We start from the raw sequence: 6,000 nt of genomic DNA, 5'->3' as shown, positions 1-6,000 counted from the left end.
GCTGTGACCTGGATAGCCCAGGTAAGCCTGATCTCATCAGAACTTGGAAGTTAAGCATGATGGGCCTTGGTTAGTAATCAGCTATGGCTTAATGGCACTTTCCATCACCAGCACCTACATTCAGGTTGCCATGTCCCCTTACCCTCCCAGTGGGAGGAGGGGAGACCTGGCTCTTACCTTCTTCTCTTCAAGTATTCCTCATACGCGCTGGTCCAATGACGCGGTCCCATGACTGCATGATGATGTCATTTCTGGTGATGTCATGGTGCAGGCAAGCTGATTTGGGCCTCAAACAGGCCCAATTTGGCCCATTTGGGGCCCAAGTTGACCTGCAATGAAGCACAGGCATGCTCTTGGGGTGGTGTGATGATATCAGTGATATCATTGTGCCACCCTGGGAGTGCAGCCAGGAAGCCCGTTCCTGTGCCTTCCTCCCCTGCCAGTCAGGTAAGTGGAGGAGAGGAGTGGAGGGTGAAAATGGGGGATTCCCCCACCCCTACTAGAGGAATTGGATCCCTAACCTACATGTAGTTTTGGATTGTGTACATCAGGATTTTTACAGGCATCCTTCAGGTTTTTTTTTTTTGGAAAAAAAATTAATAATTGAATGGTTAAATGTCCTCAGTGGTTTGGAATGAACAACTGTACAAATGTTGTATAGGATCCTGCCAAGGTGGCAGTTTGGGAGTTTGTGGTAGGGGGTTAAGTGGAAAGAAATTCTACATGTTCCCAGCACTCTCCAGTTCCAAATTTCAGCAGCATTACTTCTTCGTTTACTATGTTTTATAAAAACATGAATGAAATAACTTACAACTAAGATTATTGTATGGTGGACCCGACTGTAACATGCAAGAAAGTAAATCTTGGCAGAAAAAATAGAAATATGGCTATTAGTTACTCAAGGCATGTAGAATGTAGGAAATTGCCTGGATCTGCACAGGATTAGGTTGCCCCCATTATTACATTCACTTTAGAGCAATGTGGAATAAAATAACAGAATCAGGTACCCAGCTGTTATGGTATCTGGATGTTAATGGCTGTGTAGAAGAGGTGTTTAAGCTGAGCATTGCCATTTTGATATGTTCTTCTTATAAATATTCTTAACCATTTTGATCCTTCAAGTATAGAATGGGTTATAAATTTAAATAATTGCCCCAGTTCTAAGATCAGAGTACACAGAGCATTTTCCCCCTAAAAGAAGCAGATAGAGTCTCCAAAGAGAGAACATAAACATAATATTGTGCTTGCATTCCCATTTATATTTACACTGTTGCCGCAAAATGAAGGAAATGAAAAAGGAAGTAAATTATAGCTTGATGTAATTCTAAGCAGAATATATATTACCAGAATTGCAACAAGCTGAAATTCCACATCAAACTAATTTTGCTATACAGTGATTTATTTTTCTGTACCTCCCACCTCTTTGATTGCCAAGACATTTGTGCATAAATAAAGGCTTTCTTCCTCACAGTCAGCATCCCCCTCCCCATGTTTCAAGTTATTTTGAGTCTCAGGTTTTGAGAGATAACAATGGCAGTTCTTTATTGCAAGTAAACCCTGATTGGTTTTATGGCTTGATTATAGCTTTGTGGCAGAAAAGCAATTAAAATGGCAAAAGTTTATACTCACATTTTTATGGGGCAAAGCAAAGGTCACTTATGTGAATCAGAAAGCATGTTATAGATTGATTACTCTGGCCTTTGAAGATTCAAATAGATTATTGGGCTAGGAAATTCTTCCTGTTCTGTTTTCCCAGCTCCCAAAGGCAAGTACAAAGTTGGAAATAAAATTACTATGAATCAAAAGGTCCAAATAAATTCAAAGCAGTTTTGGATTTTGAGAGAAACACAAGACAGGAATTGTGACTTGTTCTTTCTCTCTCTATCTCTTGTCAAAACACCCAGGAAATTTACATCTTCCTAGTGCCTCTGCCTAGAGAGTCACATCTCCTCCCTTAGAGTGTGGAGACAAGAGCTATGAATTTGGAGGCAGAAACACAAATCACTCATGCTTTGTCTGCTGTTGTTCACCTAGAATATCCAAAGTAGCTCTCAGCTATGTGGAAAACTTTACCCTGCAATCCAGAGACCCAGACAATGAGAAGGGGTAGGGAAATAAGCATTGTAAAAATTGCTGTTGCAAACGTTATCAAACAATGGCATAAGAAACTGGGTAATGGAACTGACAAAATTTTCCAGCACAATGCAACTCAAAATAACTTCTGTCTTTGTTTTCATTTCTCTACTAGTGTTGACCAAGTACTTGGGCCACATGCATTCCCATTGTAATTACAAATACTTTGTGTAACAAGGTATTGCTTGCAGCAGCAGCCACAGATCTGTCTACACTTTCTAGGGCATCCCTAAATTGAAGTGTTAGCAACAACATAGCATTTATGCAGCACTTGAAAGTGAATGCCACACAGATACACACAGATATATCATCTCGGTGTGGTTTGCAATGACTCCATAAAAGAGGCCTGTGTTATCCCTGTATTGCAGATGGCAGAGTGAGGAAGTATTTTTCCATAAGATCATCAACAGCGTTCACAACTGAAACAAGATCTGAACTTTTAAACTGGTCTTTCTAGCTGTCCCTTTAATGTCAGTTTGATCTGCTGTTGCAGTTAGCAGGTATCGTTGTTTACCTCTGTAATGTGAGAAGGTTCAACTGCCCATTTCTCCATGCTAAACCTCTATTAAGGAATGGGACCTTTTTCTTCTGGCCAGTTGGCTACCCTATTTGAAGTAAGAATTTACTGGTTTGCAGGTCAGTCTCTTGGCCACTGTGCTACAGCAATAACATGAACATTTAGGAATAGAATATAGACTGAGTGAAAAGGAATGAAGGTGGGTTCTGTTGCCCTAGCTTTTCTAACGGCCTTGTTCTAGAAAAACTGTCAAATTTAGGATTACTACAGCACTTCTCCTGTAGTTACCATGAGTAATTTTTATACTAAGTATAAATGAATGCTGTCTGTTGAATTCATATTCTCATTTTAACAATACTAGGCACGATTCAGCCTTGATATATATTCCTATATAAAACTACATGGCAGTAAGCCATGAATATAGTGGATTGATTTACTTGTGAGAACATACGCATAAGATTGTGCTGTTACTTTAGTTCTTCAAAGTATCATTGATTTCAATGAGAGAGGGCCAAGCATGTGCCATATTCTCAATTTGACATGCAGACTTATTCTACTGGTGGTGGATTGGCCATTGTAGCCACTGGGGAATTTCCCGGTGGGCCTCTGGTCTCCCTCTGCCACTTTAGTCAGAGAAGAGCCACATTGCGTCAAGGAAGATGGCTCCCAGCTGGCACGAGTCTCACGAGGCAAGCTGGACTCAGGGCCTGGCGGAGCTGCAGGGCTGACTGGTTCCTTCGCCCTTCTTCCCTTTTTGCGGGGGTTGCAGCCTGGGCAGGCCAAGGGTAGGGCCCTTTTCCAGTGTCTTTTTTTGTCCCTCATTCACCCCTGGTTTCTACATAGGCCTGCTTAGCTTGTTGGGACTTAGTATGCATAAGATTGCAGCCCTTCTTAACTGTGGCTGCCTAACACATTAACTTTAAAATTAGTTCTGTGTTACAAATCCTGTGTTGTATTAAAACAACTCTGGAGGCATGCCAGTGTTCATTCTAGTCAAAGAAAGCTTTTCCAATTATCCTGGCTGAGGTAAAATTGTAAACTGAAGCCCCTTTCCCTAAATCTGTTTATTAAAAAATACCCCCAGAACAATGTAATGGGAGTATTAGCTGATGTCTTTCCAGTCTGGTACTTTAGCTTGTGAATGGATGTGGATCAGATGTAGTCAAGTGTAAAAACTATTTTCTTTTACAAAGAGGTGGGAAAGGATTTAATATACTTAATAAGGTCAGATACATTCATCATTTTGTGCATTGAATAATCAAGAAGTTTCACACTTTGTGTTTTTTGTATGTACTTTTGTATGTACTTTCTGTTATCTCTGTCCCTCCCCCCTTTTCTCATGAAGCGCTACCCCCACCCTTTTCTCACAAAGAAACATTAAAAATGCTTAAGAGATTGTTTTGTTTGAAACTGATGATGTGCTTGCAGTATGAACTGCATACTTACAGCTTGGTCATAAAAACAAAACGCAATACAATGGTTTTCGCCATGGCTTGCACACACACCACTGTTATGTGATACAGAATTTATCTCACTCTATGCCATATGCCCTTAAATAGATGCATATTTATATGGATATGTTCATATTCCTGAAGTTGGGAAAGCGGATGGATGGGAAGTAGCCTACAGGTTCCATTTTGTAACAAAGAAAGAAAGCATAAGAATAGTTGACACTACTATGTAGCACATGAAGGAGCTCTATACATTCATGAACAAGATGAATGGAATGTATTTCTGCCAACTCATTACTTTCTCTCCCTTTGGGCATGATCAGGGCCGATATTAGTGATGGCTGAACTTGCCTCAGAATTTAGGTCCGATAAACTGAAGTATTTGCCAATAAAGTGACATTTATTGAACACCACCTGAACAATATTGAAGTATTGGTGCGGAGTGGGAAGAGACTGAAAAGAAGAGTCTCTCTCTTATTACGTACCTACTGGCAGGCTAGCCAGTATTATCTGCCAGAACTATGCAACCACGGCTAGAGATGGGCACGATTGGCATTACGATAGAAAAATACCCACGATAATGGCGTTCGCGCAATCGGGACCCGGTGGATTGGTGCCGTCCACGGCGACCGATCCAGCGTTGGGGGGGGGGCTTGATCGGGGCTTGATCAGGGCGATCGGTATCTGATCGGAGATCCAGTCACTCCGGCGCCAGTAATCTATTCCCCTGGCAACGGAGCCAGGGGAATGCCTGAGCTGAGTTTGCCCTCCTTCTGTCACCCTGGAAACCCGAATGGAAGCCCAGCTTGCCTTGATCAGCAGGGCTTCCTTCCAACCACGGAGCAGCAATGCATTCACCAGTTGGAAGACAGCCAGGGGAGGGAGGGGGAAGGGGGTGTTCTGTAGCCATGGGCACTCCAAACGTTTTTTGCTTTTTAAAAAAATGGGGCTTTGTAGGAGGAATGGCTGTTTTTCTGTCTGTCACTCTGTTTTTAACCTGCTTTTAAAACACTGTATTTTGTGGGAAAACCTCATTCCCGGCTCTGTGTGTGTGTTTAAAATATGCTTTTGGAAGACTGGCTGCTTGCTTTTAAAATTGGGTGGGAAGGAATGGAGGATTCTGTTCCTGCTTTTTTTAAAAAGCTGGCTGAAACATGTTGACGGGGTGTCTCTCTCTCTCTATTTGGAGAGGCAGGGACAGGTTAAAAACTCCCCCCCCCTCTGATCTAAGTGTATGTGTGTGTGAACGTCCCCTCCCTAAGGGGAGGCGGCTCATCGCCAGGTTAAAAACTCCCCCCTGCTCTAAGTGTGTGTGTGTGTGTGTGTGTGTGTGTGTGTGTGTGTGTGTGTGTGTGTGTGTGTGTGTGTGTGTGTGTGTGAACATCGGAAGGCGGCTCATTGCCGCCTCCCCATGCCCGCCGCGGTTGCCGCCGCCACCCACCTTCCCACATAGCTGGGAACAGCAGGGCACCCCTCCGCTTTGGCCTCCCCGATTCCCGGTCCACGGGTTGGAAATGGGAGATGACCAGTGTGGATCGGTGATTTGGGGTCGTCGCCGATCCCAGATCAGCTTGATCGGTAATTTTTTTTTGGATCGTGCCCACCTCTAACCACGGCTATTTCCACACAGCCTGTCATTCCTGCCCTTTTCCTACTTTAGGTCTGTGTTTTGCTAAGTCTTTCCGACAACTCATCTTCCACACACACACACCAAAAGCACTCAGCTTGTGCTGTGAGGTCATAGGAGAGACCCCAAACAATTCCTAACGAAAGCAGTTTTGGAGGGTGTTGGGATTTTTGCAAGTGTCCTATGTTCAGTCATGAAAGAGTTAAATTGTTATTCCATTTAGTCAGATAGCTGGTTAGCATAGGACCACTTAGGCCTCGAAAAAAGTTCTC

The sequence above is a fragment of the Eublepharis macularius genome, chromosome 1 (assembly GCF_028583425.1).
Source record: "Eublepharis macularius isolate TG4126 chromosome 1, MPM_Emac_v1.0, whole genome shotgun sequence".
NCBI lineage: Eukaryota > Metazoa > Chordata > Lepidosauria > Squamata > Eublepharidae > Eublepharis > Eublepharis macularius.
Note: the sequence above shows the minus strand (reverse complement) of the source record.